At 45.2% G+C, this 19966-nt stretch overlaps 1 pseudogene; it reads right to left on the reverse strand.

Annotated features, from left to right (window-relative positions):
* Nucleotides 1–637: 637 nt before the first annotated feature.
* LOC114230022 (heterogeneous nuclear ribonucleoprotein A1-like) overlaps nt 638–19966 on the reverse strand; it is a 90491-nt pseudogene continuing 71162 nt past the window's right edge.

Genomic DNA, 19966 nt, shown 5'->3' on the forward strand with positions numbered 1-19966 from the left:
CAAACCGGTTTTGGCTCATCAATTATTTTTTTAATTTCTTCTTATTGTTAATTAATTTATTGGATACTTACAACATTTCTGAGTACCAAGCATACTTCTAATCATATAACTCTCACAATAACCCAAAGAGGAAGGTATTATTATTATTTCCATTTCACAGATGAATAAACTGAGACACAGAGTGGTTAGACAACTTGCCCAAAGTTACACAGCTCGTAAGCCATGATCCCAGATTCAAACCCAGGCAGGCAGGCTCTGAGTCCAGATGATAACCACTGGAAGATGTTGCCTCATACACACAGCACAGCGGCCTGGGAAATGTGAGATGCTAACCCATGCCTGTGGGAAATCAAATTGCTTTGCTTTACAGAATTGTGTAGCGTTGTGAGACTGCTTGTGAAAGTGGCATACAGGGGCTGTTTCCTAATCTCACTCCTGGCCCCTTATAGACTTTGGGTGTCTAGTTGGTTCTTTTTTTTTTTTTTAAGACACATTTAATCAGCGTCATGATCAGACTATTGCATTTATCGATCAACTCAACAGGATGTGTGCAAAACAAACAAAAAAAATCGACATTAGAACCCTTTGTTGGAATGCTTTACCCTTTTCATTGAATAGAAATGAAAATAACCTGTGATACAATTAGTCACAAATACAGTCCTCGAGGTTTTGGCTCATTCACATGAGTATTGTCTAACACATGTCTTTGTAGCAGAGAGGCCTGCCACCGCTGTGCTTGGCTGAGTTCACAAATCTGCTGTAACCTGTAGCTTCCCTGTCACTTCTCTGGCTCTCCTCTCCTGCTAAGCTTTGTTTCCTGGCAGTAATTAAAACCTTGTGCCACTGCTACTGATGCTGCTGGATGCACCATAGCCACCTTGATTTCATGGTTTGGCAAAGTATTGGCCTCCACCATCGCAGGGGCCAGAGCTTCTGCCTCCAGTTTCCTCTTTTTATGGGTCCAAGATTTGAAGATGGATAGTTGTAATTTCTAAAATCACTGTAGCTTCTACCTCCAAAATTGTGTTCGTCTTTACCAAATCCATTATAGCCATCCCCACTGCCACCATATCCACTGCCACAGCTGCCACCAAAGCCACCTCGACCACTGAGGTTCCCTCCTCGACCAAAGTTGTCATTCCCACCAAACTGCCTCCATGACCACCTCCGAAGTTTCCAGAACCACTCTGACCTCTTTGGTAGGACGAAGCACTAGCCACCTCCTGCTTGGATAGGGCTTTCCTTACTTCACAGTTGTGGGCCTTCACAGGGTGGTGTTTCTGAATGACAACCTTATCTACAGAGTCATGGTCATTAAAGGTTACAAAAGCAAAAGCTCTCTTCTTGCCACTGCCTCAGTCAGTCATGATTTCAATCACTTCGATTTTCTCATACTGTTCAAAACAATCTCTTAGGTGATGCTCTCCAGTGTCTTCTTTAACACCACCGACAAAAGTCTTCTTCAGAGTGAAGTGGGCACCAGGTCTTTGAGAATCTTCTCTTGAGACAGCCCTCTCAGGTTCTACAACTCTTCCAACCACTGGTGTGGCCCTGCATTCATGGCTGCATCCACCTCCTCCACAGTGGCATCGTGACAAACCCAAAGCCTTGGAGAACTTGGTGCTTGGATCTCTCACCACACAGTCTGTGAGCATTTCCATTGTGCAGCGTGGCTCCTCAAACCCTCATGGGTTGTTCAAAGCTCAAACCTCCCATAAATAGCTTCCGTAGCTGTCCGGGCCCTTTGGGAAACTCTGACTTAGACATGATGACCGTGGGAGGGGAGACTTTAGCGATGCTTTACTGGGCCGGTCCACCAGCAGAAAGGTTGTCCATTTGGTCCTTACCACAGTGAAGCTGAGCTGAGTTAAAATGTTTGTCAAGGTCAAAGTCAAAAGAGGTGTCCTTCAGTGTTTCCTTTTGCTTGCTTCTTCTGGGAGTAAACAGATGTTTGGATCACAAGAAAACATCTGGGGCCGGGCTGGCTTGGCTCAGTGGTTGAGCATTGACCTATGAATGGAGGTCAGGGTTGATTCCTGGTCAGGGCACATGGTTTCGGGCTCAATCTCCAGTATGGGGCATGCAGGAGACAGCCAATCAATGATTCTCTCTCATTACTGATGTTTCCATCTCTCTCTCCTTGTCCCTTCCTCTCTGAAATCAATATGTATGTGTATGTGTGTGTGTGTGTATATATATATATATATATATATATATATATATATATATATATATTTTAAGCAGCTGGGAATGTGGACCAAGAACAGTTAGGGTGCATAGAGAAACTCAGCATTATTGAGAAGGTTTGGGTTGAAAGTATTTGGGTTTTTTTTTTTTTAGGAAAATTACAAAATAGCTTAATCTATGGTCAAACGGGACAACGTTTTCGTTATTCCCTTGGAATGCTCCAAATTTCCCAGTTGATTTCTGATAACTTCTAAAGGTTTGAAATAATTTCATCCTTATGGAATAGGATTTTTTTTTATCAACATTTTAAATCATCACGACTAATGTATTCTTACACCTTCAGAAAATGGCTCCACAGTGCAAGCCAACTTTAATTACAACTGGTTGATTGAGCAATTTTGCAATTATGTCAGAATACCTATGAAACATTGAAGGAACAACTCAATATAGCATTTTATTCACATTCTAATTTGAGATGCACAGTGGGGATTCAGGTATGGCTGCTTTTCTTTCTTTTTTTAAAAATATATTTTATTGATTTTTTACAGAGAGCAAGGGAGAGGGATAGAGAGCTAGAAACATCGATGAGAGAGAAACATCGATCAGCTGCCTCCTGCACACCCACTACTGGGGATGTGCCCGCAACCAAGGTACATGCCCTTGACCGGAATCGAACCTGGGACCCTTGAGTCCGCAGGCCGATGCTCTATCCACTGAGCCAAACCGGTTTCAGCTGGCTGATTGTCTTTCTAACTAAGCCGCAGACTCGGCAGTATGTCAGGGCTAATAATTCTTACCTACTCCCCGCTTTATTCCCAGGATGCTGGAAATGACTAAGACATCAGACAGTAAACTATAATACCCAGGAAGTTAAACAGTGACTTGTGTATGGAGAGTCTCATGAAAAATGGACAGAAGCATCTGGGAAAATTTACTACAGCAAGGCCCCACCTTTTTATTGGCTTTTCGTGAGAAACGTGTGGAATGAGGAGAGACACGGGGGTTTGGCTTTAAGTTGATGCCTGAATACTTTGAGCCTAGCCAACCAATGGGGAATTGAGTAAGGAGGTGGGAGTGAAAGAAGCTCAGACAACGGTGTCCAATTTAATAAATATGAGGAGAAATAATATTTTCTCCACTATTCTGCACCATTCTACCCTAAACATATACTATGATGTTTTTTATTATGTACCAGTGGAACCTCATCCAATTCCCAGACTTCAAGCTTAATGCCCTAATGGGATGAGTCTTTGGGGGATAAGTGTGTTTTTTTAGAGAGAAGGGATGTGACTGATTATGGCAGAGGTGGACTTTGTAGATTATTTGGGGGGAAAAAATGGACACAATGGTTCCCTTTGTGGTAGGACGTGGCTGTGTTTCCCCCACAAGAGGTAGAGCCTACTTACCCGCATGTGGAATCTGAAGAGGACTTTAGTAGGCTGTGGCAGAAGTGCAACATCCCAGGCTAGGCTTTTAGGAGGCCTTGCAGCTTCTGCTCTTGCCTTCTTGGAATGCTGCCACCTTGGGAAGAGGCCCTGCTAGCCTCCCTGAGGATGAGAGAGCACATGAAGAGAGAGGCCTAGCCAACAGCCAGCACCAATTGCTGTACAAGTGAATGAAGCCATCTAAGACCCCTTGTTCCAGCTGACCCATCAGTGGACCAAGGCAAGACCAGCTGAACAGCCCAACTGAGCCTAATGCAAATTGCTGATCACACAGTGATGAGCAAAGAAAAATGCTTATTGCTTTAGGCCACTTGAGGTTGATTTATTACACAATCTATATATATAAAAGCCTAAGCAACTGTTATGACCAAATGATTGGAACGACCGATGGACCAGTCGCTATGATGCACACTGACCACCAGGGGGCAGATGCTCAATGCAGGAGCTGCCCCCTGGTGGTCAGCGTGTTCCCACAGCCAACATCCCATGCCCTCCCCCTCCCCGCTGGCCAACCTCCTGTGGCCCCTCCCCACCACCAGCCGGCCAATCTCCTGTGGCCCCTCCTCCCAGCTGGCTGGCCAACCTCCCGGGGTCTCTCCCCCCGGATGACCAGCCTCCTGATAGGCCTTGATCGCTGGTCAGGCTGAGGGACCCCAATCGTGCACGAATTCATGCACCGGGCCTCTAGTAGTAAATAACCAATATAAGGGAGAAATGGCTACCACATCAGTAAAAGACTTTTCTCACCTTCCTTCAGAAAAGTTCCTGGTTCACTATGAAGTGGGCAAAGTCAGGAGGGGCTCCAGCCTGGGCAGCAGGGCAATCACCGTGGTGTGTGTGGTTTGAGGTTCTCTGACTCTCCCTGGAGTAGGGAGGAACATGTGCACCTATAGCTCTCCATTAACTTACTTTGGACTCGGGACTTCCTCAGTAGTGAGTACTGATAATAACCATCTGAGCACTCACTGGTGTCAGACACAGCACCAAGCGTTTTCCTTGGGCCATCTACTTTAACAACAGGTCCTATTGTACCTATTTTTGATGGAAGTAACTGAGCCTTAGAAAAGTTATTTTGCTGGAATTCAAATCTAGTCTCACCCCACTGTGCTAAAGCTTTGCTGGGACATGGACATAAGCGTAAAGGCAGATAGGAAATAGTGATTGGTGTAGGGTGCAGAGGTGCTGAAGGTTTAATATGGAAAAGAAATGTTCAGATGGTTCTTAACTTAGTTCACCTCTTTTCTCCATACTACCAACCTGGCTGTTTTGCCAGTTTTCTGCAGCTGGGACATCTTTTGCAAATTACTCCTAAAGCTTCACTTTAAATATAGAAACTCTGGGGATCCCTATCATAACCACAAGGTAAAGAGAATTAAAATTAGCCTGAATTGTGGAAGAAACACAACTGCTCATATATTTCTCCAACACAACTCCCTGTCACACTTTTGGTTCTTTTGCTCCTTGCCAACTTATCAACAAGTAGAATGACAGCCACCTCTATTCGATTAACAACCATTAAAGTCATGATGTGAACTCAGAATTCAGAACAAAAGCAGAGACATGGGCACATGTACTACAGTGAACTCCACAAGTCTCTCATGCTGGCAGGCTTTGTTTTAAAGAAACATGATAAGAGTATAGATGATGCTTCTGGCTGTGCGCTGGGTCAAGTTCAAATTCTCTGACTTACAGCTCCAAGAGAGAGTAGCAAGAGAAAAGTGAATTGGAGGGAGGAAGTTTAATAGCAGAATTAGGAGAAAGAGAGAAAAAGTAAAATTTAGAAAATAGAAAAAAGGGAGATGATGGGGAAAATATCTAAGAAGATGGGAGCAGAAAGGATTCATTTTAGAACAAAAAGTGAAATAAAGAAATGAATGACATATGGAACACAAGAAAAATTGGGCTTCAGTAATGTGACAAGTAATACATTTTTTAAAAGAAGTCATGGTGACAATAATTAATAGTACTTTTATATTTGAAAAGTTGCTAAGAGAGTAGATCTTAAAATTTTTTTCATGAAAAAGAATTTTGTAACTATGTGTGATGATGGACATCAGTAGACTTATTGTGGTGAATATATATATATAATCATTATGCTCTACACTAAAAACCAATATGTCAATTATATCTAAATTTTAAAAATATTTTTAAAAACTGTTCTCCTCGCCGTGGCCGGTTTGGCATAGTGGATAGAGCATCAGCCTGAGTACTGAAGGGTCCCAAGTTTGATTCCTGTCAAGGGCATGTACCTCAGTTGCAGGTTGATACCCATCCCCAGTAGGGGCCCTTGTGGGAGGCAACCAATGGATGTGTCTCTCTCACATCGATGTTTCTCTCTCTGTGTCTCTCCCCCTCCCTTCCACTTTCTCTAAAAATCAATAGAAAAATAACCTCAGGTGAGGATTAACAAAAATAAAATAAAACAAACAAAAAAGCAAAACTGTTCTCATTTCTCTCTCCCAACACAAGGCACAAGACTAAGTGGAAATATACATCTCTGTAGACTCTTCCACTATCAACACACACACACACACACACACACACACACACACACCCCACATGCACCACACCACAACACATACACACATCAAACACCATACACCAAACACCACACACATGCCAAATAAACCACACACATCACACACACACCACACCACAAAATACACCATACATAAAACACACATACTACACCACAAACACATATTACACACAACAGACATACCCCATAACTACACACACCACAAACATACCACACACATAACACATAACTCACATACCACACACACTACAAATCACACATACGCCACACATGCCATACCACATCACACATACACACCAAGCACACATAGCACACATAGCACATACATGTCATATACACCACACATACACACATGCATGCCATACACACCACACACACATACACACACCACACACACACCATACTCACCATACCACACATATAACACACACACCACATACATCATACACACCACACCATACCCACATACCACATACACACCACACAAATCGCACACACACCGTATCACACACTAAACTCACCACACCACACACACCATACATACCATACCATACACACACACCACACTATACACACACTATACCACACACATACACCATACACACCTTACACATAACACACCACAAATCATACATACACAGTACACATACCACACCACACATACACACCAAGCACACATAGCAACACATCACACACACATCATACACACCACATACTACACACATACCATATACACAGCACACACACCCTACACACAAACCACACACTACATGCACACCACACAAAACACACACACAGTGCTAGGAAGGGGTCAGGGAGTCTGGGTTCTTGGCAAGCATATTTTGTGGCCTGTAATTCCCTGGCGTTCCCTTCCTCCCCAAGAGACCTATAGCCTTCTAGTCTCCTTAGCAAAAAGCAGACATGCTTGTCTCTGCTGAGCCATTTGATGTTGTCATCTTCCAAACATTTTCATAAGATAGCAAGCTAGAGACCAGTATGTTCAAAGGGAGGATTTAGTCTATTTACAGATTCATATCAGTGGGTGGCCAACTTAGTTTGAATCTTGATATAGGACAAGAAAACAAGAGGCTGGCTTGCTTAATCAAAGGTTTTCAAATATCCATTTGGAAAATATGTGTTTTGAGGAAAATCCCAAACATGTTTTCAGAGGAGTCTGCTCCTCCATCCTAATTTCCACACGGCCCACAATTAACACTGTGCATCCCTCAGATCTTCTGAGGCTTGGAACAAATGAGAAAAGATCCTACAATAGCTACAAATAAACTTTTAGTAATTTTTTTGGTAGTTTTAAAAAGCTATTTTTTTTTTTTTTTTTTTTTTTGCCCTGGACAGTGTGGTTTAGTTGGCTGGAGCATTGTCCTGTACACCGAAAGATGGCAGTTCGATTCCTGGTCAGAGCACATACCTAGGTTGCGAGTTAGATCCCAGTTGGGGCACATAGGAGAGGCAATGGATCTCTCTCTCTCTCTCTCTCTCTCTCTCTCTCTCTCTCTCCCTCTTTCTAAAATCAATTTTAAAAATAATTTTAAATCTATTTTTGTATTTTCTCCTTTAAAAAATGAATTTCCCAAAACTTAATAAAAAAGAAATACAAAGAGTTATAAACTAAATCAGAGCTAAATACAGTGCCTTCATCTTCTGATTTTTAATGTTGGCAAAGTTTATATACTTTAAAAAATATTTGTTATTGATTTTAGAGAGGAAGGGAGCAGGAAAGAGAGATAGAAACATCAATGATGAGAGAGAATCATTGATCAGCTGCCCCCTGCACACCCCCAATGGGGATTAAACTAGCAACCCAGGCATGTGCTCTGACCAAGTATCAAACCATGACCTCCTAGAAGATAGAGAAACCAAGATGGTGGCATAGGTAAACACTTGAACTTGCTGCCTCGTACAACCACTTCAAAACTACAAATAAAGACAAAACGGACATCATCCAGGACCAAAGGAAGGCTGGCTGAGTGGAAATTCTAGAACTAGAAGGAAAGAGAAAAGCACACTGAAATTCAGAGGAGGTGCGGAAGTAAAGTGCAGAGGTACGGAGGCGAACACGGAAAGGGCTGGCAACTGAGTACACAGCTGTCTTTCTCAATTCGGAGGGAGACACAAGCTCCCGACTGCTCTGAACTCCAGTTCCAGGCGAGACTCTGGGGACCCAGACTCGTATGGGGAGAAACTGGACTGTCTGGCATCAGGCGGAACTCAAGGGAGGCTTTCTCTCAGAGGTGCTTGCAATGATTACCAAGGGACACTGAGACCCGGGAGCCTCTTAGGGCAGGGCTGACAGAAAGCCATTGCTGTTTGCTCCACCCTGAGACCCCGCCCCACCCAAGCTGTGCGCAGAGGCTTTTGCATATGAATGGCCTGGTCCTTTGAAATCTAAAATTACCTAACAAACTGCAGCTGAGTCAGAGAGACTCAGAACATCCAAAAGAAGGCCCAAGGCCCCACAGCAGCTTGCATTGCTTCACAGCTGGGCCTCATCTGGGCACCTCCAAACCCCAAACAAAGAAGAGGAATCTGCAGATCTCTCTGTAGCTCCTGCTGGGTGGCCTCAGGGAGAGGCTAAAGTAGCACCTCCTTGGAGACCCAAGAGCCAGTGTACCCAGTGGTCAGAGTGGGACCATCCAGATTACAATGCCTCAGATCCATAAGGGACACACTCAGGGGGCAGACTCAGTGAGCACCAAAGTCCCACTGAAGCAAGTCTTGCCCCATAAGGGTGTCTCCAGCACAGAAGTTCTCCCATCGTAGACACAGCTGATCCTCACAGCCAATTGGCCTGGAGGTCAATTCCTCCCAGTGATACCAACAACAATCAAGGCTTAACTACAAGAAGACTGTGCATACAGCCCACAAAGGTGTGCACCAAGAGTGTCCACCTCAGGTAACTGGGTAGGCTGAGCCACTGGGCCCAATAGGAGACCTAGCACACAAAGTCACTCTATCAACTCAGAGAAGCAGCCAAAATGCGAAGACAAAGAAACAGGTCACAAATGAAAGAAATGGAGGAAAGCAAACGACTGGATATAGAGTTCAAAACCATGGTTATAAGGTTTTTTAAGAATTTTCTAGAAACCGCCGATAAATTTAGTGAGACCCTTGAGGATATGAAAAAGGACCAACTAGAAATTAAGCATTTCACTGACTAAAGTAAAGAATAATATACAGAGATCCAACAGCAGACTAGAGGATCGCAAGAATCAAGTCAAAGATTTGAAATACAAAGGAGTAAAAAACACCCAACCGGAAAAGAAAAAAGAATCCAAAAATATGAAGATAGTGTAAGGAGCCTCTGGGACAACTTCAAGCATACCAACATCTGAATTATGGGGTTCCCAGAAGAAGAGAGAGAGCAAGATATTGAAAACCTATTTGAAGAGCCAAAACCGGTTTGGCTCAGTGGATAGAGCATCGGCCTGCGGACTCAAGGGTCCCAGGTTCGATTCCGGTCAAGGGCATGTACCTTGGTTGCGGGCACATCCCCAGTAGGGGGTGTGCAAGAGGCAGCTGATCGATGTTTCTCTCTCATCAATGTTTCTAACTCTCTATCCCTCTCTCTTCCTCTCTGTAAAAAATCAATAAAATATATTTTTAAAAAAAAAAAGAAAACCTATTTGAAGAAATAATGACAGAAAACTTCCCCCACCTGGTGAAAGAAATAGACTTACAAGTCCAGGAAGCGCAGAGAATCCCAAACAAAAGGAATCCAAGAGGACCACACCAAGACATATAATTAAAATGACAAGAGCAAAAGACAAAGAAAGAATATTAAAAGCAGCAAGAGAAAAACAGTTAGTTACCTACAAGGGAGCACCCATACAATTGTCAGCTGTTTTCTCAACAGAAACTATGCAGGCCAGAAGGGAGTGGCAAGAAATATTCAAAGTGATGAATAGCAAGAACCTACAACCAAGAGTATTCTACCCAGCAAAGCTATCATTCAGAATTGAAGGGCAGCTAAAGAGCTTCACAGATAAGAAAAAGCTAAAGGAGTTCATCACCGCCAAACCAGTATTATATAAAATGCTGAAAGGTATTCTTTAAGAAGAGGAAGAAGAAGAAAAAGCTAAAGATAAAAATTATGAACAACAAATACATATCTATCAACAAGTGAATCTAAAAATCAAGTGAATAAAAAAATCTGATGAACAGAATAAACTGATGAATATAATAGAATCAGGGGCATAGAAAGGAAGTGGAATGAAAATCCTTGGGGGGAAAGGGGTGTGGGGGGGTGCGGGAAGAGACTGGACAAAAATCATGCCGAAACCGGTTTAGCTCAGTGGATAGAGCGTCGGTCTGCGGACTGAAAGGTCCCAGGTTCAATTCCGGTCAAGGGCATGTACCTTGGTTGCGGGCACATCCCCAGTATGGGGTGTGCAGGAGGCAGCTGGTTGATGTTTCTCTCTCATCGATGTTTCTAACTCTCTATCCCTCTCCCTTGCTCTCTGTAAAAAATCAATAAAATATATTTTAAAAATAAATAAATAAAATGACTCCCCCTCACCCCAGTGTTATCTCCACCCTGTTCTGTTAAAAAAAAAAACAACACAAAAATCATACATCTATGGCTGAGGACAGTGAGGGGCGGGGGGTAAGGGATGGGTGGGGTGGGAACCGAGTGAAGGGGAGCTATGGGGGGAAAAAAGAGGAACAACTGTAATAACCTGAACAATAAAGATTTATTTAAAAAAAACCATGACCTCCTGGTTCATAGGTCGACGCTCAACCACTGAGTCATGCCAGTCAGGCTAATCAAAGGGTAGGTTGATACCAAAGTTACATAAAGTTTTTAAACAAAATAAGAAATACCATTGTCCCCCACCTCCATCTCTAATCCGGGCTTCACTAGAGTAGACAAAGAGAGGGGTCTGGGTGGTGAGTGAGATTCTGCCTTTGTAATCAGAGCAAATAAAGAAACACCAGCACCATCTGGATTCTACCCAGAGTCATAACTTGAGGTGCTTGTGTGATGTCTAGGTTCCCATTGGCCTTCAGCAAACACCACCTACTCATTACCATGCTCCTGTGAGCAAAGGGGAAAGAACCGTGAGGATCCCTTTTCCATAGGTGGTAAGGAGCTGTGTCAAAGTCACACACACTGTTGGAAGCCCAAACAGGTGGTATTGGCAGTGAAACCTATGGGTCTGGAACCCCAGGGCACCTGGCACTGAAATGAGCAGTTGCTAGAAGCATCAAGGTCTCCTGTTACCTTATGACAAGTCCACACCTTGGGCCTCAGTGCTTGTTCCATCTCCTCAATGGTAAGGCAGTGTGACTTCAGAGTGTCCTTTAACTCAAAAGTACAAAAACAAATGGAGTGAAGGAGGGGGGAAGAAGGGAGGGAGGGAGGACATTGGCATTTTTCGGCAAGGCTTTCCAACTCTCCCCTGCCATCTGAAGCAAACGTCTTGTGTACTTTTCCAGTGGCCTTGACTAAAGATGTTATGTAATTTAATATAACTATAGCTTGGAGAAATTAAAGGCCATGCCAGGCTTATCAAATGTTTGGGCCCAGCTAGAGATACAGAAATATTAAGCACTCAAGACATGGCCTTTATGTGGAGTCTGTTCCTTCAGGGTCTCCCCTCCTTTGCCTGGTATACAATGCCTTTTATAACTTTCCCCGATCTATCTTCCTCACCATTCAGCCACTGCCTGCTGGCACACATCATTCACTCCAGCCAGCCTGCTGGTGCAAGCTCACCACAAAGCTTCTGTGCAGCCTTCCCACCCATTCCCAGCTCTCTCTCTCTCTCTCTCTCTCTCTCACTCACACACACACACACACACACACACACACACACACACATTCCCTGCTTATCTGAATCTGGCTGCTTCTTCAGAATCCAGTGGACACACCCATTCTTGTAGAAGTTTTCTGCACCACCCCAGTCCTCTGACTCTACACATTTGTCTCAGTCCACGTCAGTCCCTTGACACAGCAATAGATTCAGGCAGCACCCTCTTGCCTGGATGTGTCCTTGACCTCCGTGAGCCCCTTCTTCTATAACATGAAGTCACGATACCCCCCTCAATGGAGTCCACATAAAGTGCTAGCACAGTGTCTAGAACACAGGTAACCCTCCTCCCCCAACACATTTTCCCGTCCCCTGTGCCAGGCAGCAAGGGGATGAGTTCTCAGTATGTGCCCCACACTGCAGATGGGCAATGAGCAGAGTCCTGACTTTGAGCATGCTTTTTTCATTCCTCATCTTGAAATTGGGGAGTTTTACTTGAAATAGTCAGTTAGTCATATCTATAATGCAGATGTGGGCAGAGAGAATGTTGTGGTGAACAAGACAGATGTGGTTTCTGTCTTCATGGAGTGAGTAGAAGATAAGACACAAATATATTTGTTCTACAATACAACTCATTTGGCATTTGACATATGTTATCTTGAGTTGTTAGTTATCTATTTACATGTATGTCTTGTCTCCTATCAAGATGGTAAATTTATTGAGGGAGGAGGGCCTGGATCCAATTCTGCGGCATCCCTGGGCTGCACAGAGTGTCATGTACATGGCAGACATTCAATAATATTTATTGCTAATTACCTAAAAGATTGATCTTTCTCCCGCAATAAAAACTTTATTATGAAGATCCTATTCATCAATGAGGATCTATGGCTCTTCTCGGTGTGTTCAAAGCAATGGGTGGAAAATAAACACCTAACCACTGTCCTGTGGACATCAGCGCCTCCAGGTCCTCCTACCTGTAATTCATTGCCATTTGGTTGACAAGCATGGAGCTCAGACACCATCAATCTACAGCCAAGTTGACCATTGATCCTCCTCCTGAATTGCCCTTTCCAGTGAAGTAACAATAGCAACACATTATCACACTGATCCCTGAAATTGCTGTTCAGCAGGCCTGCACCATCCACACTTTATAGGTGGGCAAACCGAGGCTGAGAGACCTGAAGTTAATTTACTCAAACCACAAGCTGAGATTTGAACCCAGGAAGTCTGGCACACGGCAGGGAGCACACAACACTCTCCAGACTGTCTTACCTGGTGACAAAAAGGTAGCTTGGCCTCCTCTAACAAGAGGTAATGGCAAAGAAGAACCAATAACAGGCCACAGCCCCCCCTGCTAGTCCCCAGCAGAAGATCTTTATGGCAGAGACCTCTTTCCTCACAGCCATGGTGAGAAAGATAGCCTGTACCCACAGGTGGCCATTTTCTCATGGCCACATGGCAACTGGGCATCTTGTGCCTGTCTGAGAACATTGGCTCAGCCTCTCGCCCTGGGCCTTCCCCAAGGGCCCCCAAACTAAGGTCTCTTATCCAGTGTCCTCTACCCCTGGCCCCCACCCAAGGCCCTCATCCAAGGCCCTTCACCCAGGGCCTTCACCCAGTGCCTTTATCCAGGGCCTTTATTAAGGGTCCCTACCCAGAGTCCCCTATCCAGGACCCCTCACCCAGTGTGCCCCACCCAGGGCCTCTGCCCAGGAACCCCACCAAGGGCCCTCTGGAGCAAAGACCCTGACCCACTTCTTCCTTCCTTCCCCTTGCCCTGTATCTTGTTGGTGATTTTTTTTTTTTAAATTTATGATTTTCAGCCCAGCCGGTTGTTAGCCTGCTGTGTTTGGAAATGGTAGATGATTAAACCTCCTGGCCAGGTGTAAATGCAACCTTTGTCATCTGGAAGCTGAGAGAATTACCTTGTTGGGCTGCAACTCCCTCTGGCTTCGAACTTTCTGCTCCAGCAGACCCTCTTACAGGCCTCCCAGGTCTAAGCCCAGCCTAAAAGCCAGAAATTTCAGATGTACCGACATAGCCACAAAAACACTGGACAGATTCTAAAATTTAGAGGAAACATCAGCGCTCTCTCTCTCTCTCTCTCTTTCTCTCTGAAAGGAATTTTTACCAGGTAAATAATAAAAATATATAATCATTGACTAGGCTTTAAAACTGAACCAAAAATATGTTTTTATTTCTGTGTTGTTTTTTTCTGTTGACAATAAATATCCCCCCACCCTAGTTTCTTACTTTGCCTCAGTAGCCACCTTGTGGCCCTCAGAGTCCACTTGTCCACTCATCCACTCAGACATGGCTTGTGGGTTCAACCCTAGGGAGCTACAGCCAGGTAGAGGGGTGAGAACCAGCCCCAAGGCGGCAGCTGGAGGAGGCCACTTCTAGAAATGGGCTTCCCAGCGCCCTTCCTCAAGGAAGTCCCTACAGTTAGCACCAAGCCCTGACCAGACCCCGGCCTGTGAGAGGGAGAGGCGAGCCAGGATGCCCTGCGCTAGGAAATTGCTGGAGCTGGGACAGAAGCTCTGGATCAGCGCTCAGAGCCCCAGCAGCCCAGTGCTCCCTCAGAAGCAGCCAGAAACCTTCTGTTGACTTTTTCAGGCCGAGTTCTCACCAGCAGACGTGTGCTTCAGGAAGGGTATTGCTGAACAAACAGCATGCAGCAAGTGTGTTTTCCGTGCCTATTCCCAGCGTGCCGAGCTTGGCTGCTGCTCAAGGTGAGCTGAAGGCAGCGAAACCTGTTCTCCGGCTGCTTGAGGTTGTCCCAGTCCTCCTTCCGGGCTGGGTGCCTCTCACTGAATGTCAGTGTCCTTTGGGCAGACAAGTAAAAGTCTACTTGGGAGTTCTCTGTAGGCAGTAAATAAACGTTTTTCCGAAGACAGAATGAATAAATCAACAAATCAATACACAGGTGGTCAGTGAGCATCACCCTGAGCCCCCCTGAGTAACACTCTCTGAGAGTCTGATGACCCTCTGTGAATTTTACCCAGCAAAGGGTGGTGGTATTCCACCGCGGTGATGGGCACCTTCAATATACAAGCAAAGAAGGAGATCTGAGAATGGGCTGGATGGCTCATTAATGGATGGTAGAGTGCAGATACGCAGAGGGGAGACCCCAGCAGGGAGGTGGGGAGGGAGGCTGCCTGAGGCTGGAGGCAGCTTCAGAAGCTGCCGTAGAAGGTTTCTGTCAGGTTGGAGGAAGACACCAGTGTGTAGAGGAGGGAGGAAGTGCACCTGAAGGGCCTTGAGGATGCTGACGTTTCTTTAACTGGGAAGGGGCATCGTTCAAGATGTGCGTTTGGAGGACTGTACCGTGGCCATATGCTGAACAGATTGTAGAGGAGAGAGATCAGGAGGACGTAAAGGGATGGGGTGGAAAAGAAAGGGTCAATCTTAGAGATATTTTGAGGAAGACAGGTTGGTGAGAGAATGGGTGACAGGAAGATAGTGGTGAGGGGAAAGGAGATGGCACACTGAGAGATGGGGTGGGGGGGGACAGTAAGCAGGGTGGGAACTTCACTAGAGATCTATTGAAACCTTGGTCCCTGGGGTCCCCTAAGCAGTCAGTAGGACTCCCTAGTCTTGCTTTCCCTTATTTTTGGCCTCAGGATCTCCTTTCTCCTGGTTCTCAAATTAGCCCAATTTTACCCCAGAATACTGTTCTACTCAGGCTTTCCTCCTCTTCAAATGCCTGTTTATTTATTTTTGAGGAAGAAATGATATTGCTCAAAAAAAGAAATAGCTCTTGAGATTTGTTCTCAACATGGAAACCATGGATACCATGGGGAGGTTGATCTCTAATAGGTTCAACGATCTGTCTCCAAAAGGCCGCCCCTCAGAGCACACCAGATGTTCATACAGGAGAAATCCGAATAAAAGGACGGACAGGGTATTCTAGGGAGGAAAGAAGGGGGAACGAAACAACCTGAGGAGATGTTCAAGGAGGAATGGGGACACTGAGCAAGAGAAGGCCTGAGACATTAGGCTGGGACGGCCCCCAGAAATAATTTTTGTCCGTAAAGTTCCTGTATTGAGAGGAAGTAGGTTAAGAAACACAGACACCAGCCTGGTAGTGGCTGACTGAGTGGATGGATGAACGGATGGAGTGAAAGAGGTAGTGGCTTTAACACTAACATTTACACATTCAGTTATATTTGTGCCAAGCACTGTGCTAGGGTGGGTGGCACCTATCAAGAAAAAAACAACACAGTTCTTGTTCTTTGTGGACCCACAGTTTATGTGAAGAAACACCAAGACAGATAACCCCAACAATGTGAACTGTCCTGAAGGAGATGCGAAAATTCCATGGATGAGGAGACATTTAAGCAGGATCAAGGAGGGTAAATACACGTACACACAGACACATATGCACACCAATACACACATATACACACACATAATCCCACACACAGATGCACAACAGAGATGCACACACATGCATACAAACATAAACACACATGCACACATAAACACACACGCAACCAAGATGTAGAACACACCAATTATGGACTCACATTTCCGGCCATAAGCTTGGCACGTACAAAAGCAGGAAGGTATGTCAGTGTCTGTGGTGCTCTCAGAGAACTCAGAGAAGTCCTGAGAGGCTGGGACATTGAGTGTGATGAGAGGAAGCCAGGTAGGAGACTGATGGTCCCGTTGCCATTAACTGCTAATGGGAACAGTAGGGAAGCAACCTGGATGGGGCAGGGAGATGGTGGCAAAATGATGAATTACGTTTGAAATAGGCTTTCCCCAAAACAGCCTGGAAGAATCCCCCAAAGCTTTGTCACTCAAGATATCTCATTTTCCAGAGAGCAAAATAGATAATTGAGCATGACACAGGATTAATCTCACTGGAGAGTTTCAGATGCCAGCATTTTCATTTACAGCCATCCTTCACTTTGGAAAATGATTCCAAAGCAGTCAGTATTCTGTACTGACCTAAGGCGGCAGTTAAAATTGTTACTAGACTCTGGCAAAGGGACAACATGGCATTCTAATGTCTGCTATAAATTGGACAAGGGATGGTGGACATTAAACAAATGTTTGTCAAATGAATGACTGCAATGACTTCATGCCAGGCCCTGTGCGATAGGCCACAGCAAGCAAAATACGGGCCCTGCCCTCCAGCTCTTAGCAGTCTAGTGAGGAAGACAGGTGTGTAAACAAATTGTTACAGTGAGATTGCTGTCATAGAGGAGAAAAGCAGGCATAGAAGACCTTCTTTATTGCTAAAGTACAAGGGGCAAGGGGGCATGTGGCCTGGGCCACACAGGGACCAGCGTGCCAAGCTGAAGAGTCTGATCTTTATCTGGGAGGTGACACGGAGCCACGACGAGTTTTAGGCTGAGGAGTGACATTATCAAGACTGCATTCTGGAAGGATCACTTTGGCTGTGCAGGCAATAGCTCAGTTAAAGAAGATTGGGGAGAAGGTGGGCCAGCTGGGAGGACATTTCAAACGCGCAGATGATAGATGTTGACTTTCTGCACGGAGGGAGGACAGGGAGGGGCCGCAGCGGAAGGCACACATTTAAGAGGTGTTCGGAAGGTGTTTGAGCCTGGTGACTGATCTGGTACAGGAGGTGAAGGGCGAGGGCGTGTCTAGGGGCTCCCCTGGTTTCTTGTTTGGGTAACAGGGAGCTTGGTGAAACATTACCAAGAGCAGAGACCCAAGCCGAAAAGCAGTTTGAAAGGAGGAGGTGAAGGGCAGGAGGGAGAAGAAAAAATTGTGATTTGGACACGATGAATTCGAGGAGCTAAGAGCTAGTCACCCTGAGGCGGGTCAGAGCCCCTTCTCTTGGAAGGGACCTGAGACCAGCTGGGGAAAGAGGCCTCCAGAGTCACGGTGTCCGTGCCTGACTTCTGTGCAGAAGGATGTGGGCAAGGTCATCTCCATTCAAAAAATACCAAATCCATCAATTCAGGAGAATTCCTTTCTGACCAAAGATTCCAGCACAGATTCACAGTAGAGCTCCAGGGCCAGAGCAGCCTTCAAGACATTGAGATTGGCCCGTGGGATTAATGACTTCAAGAAGCGTTTGCCAGGAACTCTTCAAAGCTGGAAACAGAAGCCCTGGAGCATTAAATATAAATAAATACTTAGTCGATTGGTTTCTTCCTCGCTTTTCAAAGGGCAATTTACTTCCTGGATTATCATTACAGTAGTCTGCTCTCCGGAAACCAGGATTATTCAAGTGCCACAGCACAGGGTTGGGGCAAGAAAAAAAAAAAAAAATCTAAAGATCACCTTGTTCTGTAGATCCACTTCCTCCTGCTTAGCCTGCATCTGGAAGGGCAGAAGCAAAAGGCTTATTGTTGTGTGTCCCCACCGAAGGTATGTTGTTTTCCACTGCAGACCTGTATTTTTTTCCCTTTGAGGTATATTCATTCCATTTGAGAGGGAAAAAAAAAAGGAGGGGGGGCCAGTTTCTGTTAACAAGAAAGCATCTGTCCATATGGTGGTGTTTCAATTCAACAAATACTTAATGAGCTTCTAGAATGTCTGGGCCAGAAACTGTGTTGAGGCTGGGGGGATACCAAGATGATTTTAAATTGGTGCCCATCATCAAAATTTTTTCAATCCATTGTGCAAACATGAACAGTACGAGGCAGAGAAAATGGTTGTCACAGCAGCATGGGGTGTTAACTAAAACCAACAGATGGGCCCCTAGTCTGTGACCTGCAGACTTTGTTGGCAAAATTTGCATGTGTGTGCCTGGAGGTCTGCTCGGAGGAGAGGGCCCACAGGTTCCTAGGTTTTCAAAGTACAGTGGGACCTACGAGGTAAGCAACTATGGGAATAAAGGGTAGGGAAATGCATTCTGACACCACCCTTGCCTCTTACAGCATCTTGGTGGTAGAGTGAAGAATCACAAGGCAGGAGCGTGGAGTGGGTACTGTTCAATTCCATCACAGGAAGAGCACTTCTATGTTCTGACATTTGTCCCTGCATTATCACCTCCTCATGGGCTGTCTCAGAGCTGGCAACATTAGTTAGGTCTTGCCCTCCCCTGTTGATGATGAAAGACTGTGGAGAAAGTTTTTGTTGTTGTTGTTGTTGTTGTTTTTTAATATATTTTATTGATTTTTTTTCAGAGAGGAAGGGAGAGGGATAGAGAGCCAGAAATATCGATGAGAAACACCAATCAGCTGCCTCCTGCATACCCCACACTGGGGATGTGCCTGCAACCAAGGTACATGCCTTTGACCAGAATCGAACCTGGGACCCTTGAGTCCGCAGGCCGATGCACTATCCACTGAGCCAAACCGGTTAGGGCTGTGGGGAAGTTTTTAGAAGGTGTTCCACACTCCTCTGGCAACATCACTGCTGCTGTGAGAGGAAGGTGGCTAAGATCCTGGGAGTCTGCAGACTCAGCCTAGTAGAGAGCTTTTCATTTGTTTGAATTCTGTTCACTCCAATTGAATCTGTCCTTGCCATTATGTGCCCTGCTTAAAGCTCAAAAGGATGTTATGAAACTTAGAGACCTACAAGTTCATCCCATGCCCCAGGATTCTACATTCCCTGCTCTACCTTTTGCCATTTTCCACAGCAAGTATCTCTTTCTGGCATACTACGTAACTTCCTTATTCATTATGTTATTATTGTCTGTCTTCCCTTGCTAGCTTATCACCTCCATGAAGGCAGGAATCTTGGTTGGTTTTTTGTTGGGGGCGGGGGGTGTTCAATCCTCACCAGAGGATATTTTCCCCCCATTGATTTTAGAAAGAATGGGAGGGAGGGTTGGGGAGGAGAGAGAGAGAGAGAGAGAGAGAGAGAGAGAGAGAGAGAGAGAGAGAAGGAAACATTGATATGACACATTGATTGGTTGCCTCTGGCAAGTGCCCCAACCACAGCAGGGGATCGAACCATAACTGAGGTACACACCCTTGACTGGGAATCAAACCCAGGACCTTTGTCTAAGGGCCAATGCTCCAACCACTGAACCAAACCAGCCAGGGCTCTTGGTTGGTTTTATTCACTTATGGATCCTAAGTGGCTGCAATAGCATC

This window comes from Eptesicus fuscus, chromosome 12 (assembly GCF_027574615.1).
Source record: "Eptesicus fuscus isolate TK198812 chromosome 12, DD_ASM_mEF_20220401, whole genome shotgun sequence".
In the NCBI taxonomy this organism is placed as follows: domain Eukaryota; kingdom Metazoa; phylum Chordata; class Mammalia; order Chiroptera; family Vespertilionidae; genus Eptesicus; species Eptesicus fuscus.